Consider the following 549-nt stretch of genomic DNA (forward strand, 5'->3'; position numbering starts at 1 on the left):
AGCCAAATAGATCTGATATAATACTACCCATGCAGGTATGTTTTGCGTTAGCAACTAAAACCTGAATATAGTCCACAATAAAATCGAGTTTGACACGCCTGTTTGTCATTTAGCTATAGCTCTGTATTAAATAGACTAAATACAAACTGCAACGAAAGAACAAACCTGTAGTGTGTGATGGACTGACATCTCAGGTTAGAGTGGCACTTATATAAACATCAATTATATAGACAAGCTCTTCCTACAATGTTAACATTCTAGGAACTCTTTCTATAGATTGTTCCAAACAAAGCAGGATTCTCAATTGGATATCATCAGGTTTTGCACTAGCAGTGTGTGTGCGTGTGTGTGTTGGCAGTGAGTGAGGATGACGTCGTCAGGCGTGGTAATAACAATGAGAAGACAATTAAATCCAGACTCCATGGGTGTAAAAACACGTTGGAATGCTAAAAAAAAGAGGAGAAAAGACAGTTGAAAGAGTGTGAGCGGAGTCGATGGGAGTGCTGTTTGAGTCTTGTATGGACATGGGAATGTGGGAAAAAGACATGA

Source organism: Dunckerocampus dactyliophorus, chromosome 2 (assembly GCF_027744805.1).
Source record: "Dunckerocampus dactyliophorus isolate RoL2022-P2 chromosome 2, RoL_Ddac_1.1, whole genome shotgun sequence".
Lineage (NCBI taxonomy): Eukaryota > Metazoa > Chordata > Actinopteri > Syngnathiformes > Syngnathidae > Dunckerocampus > Dunckerocampus dactyliophorus.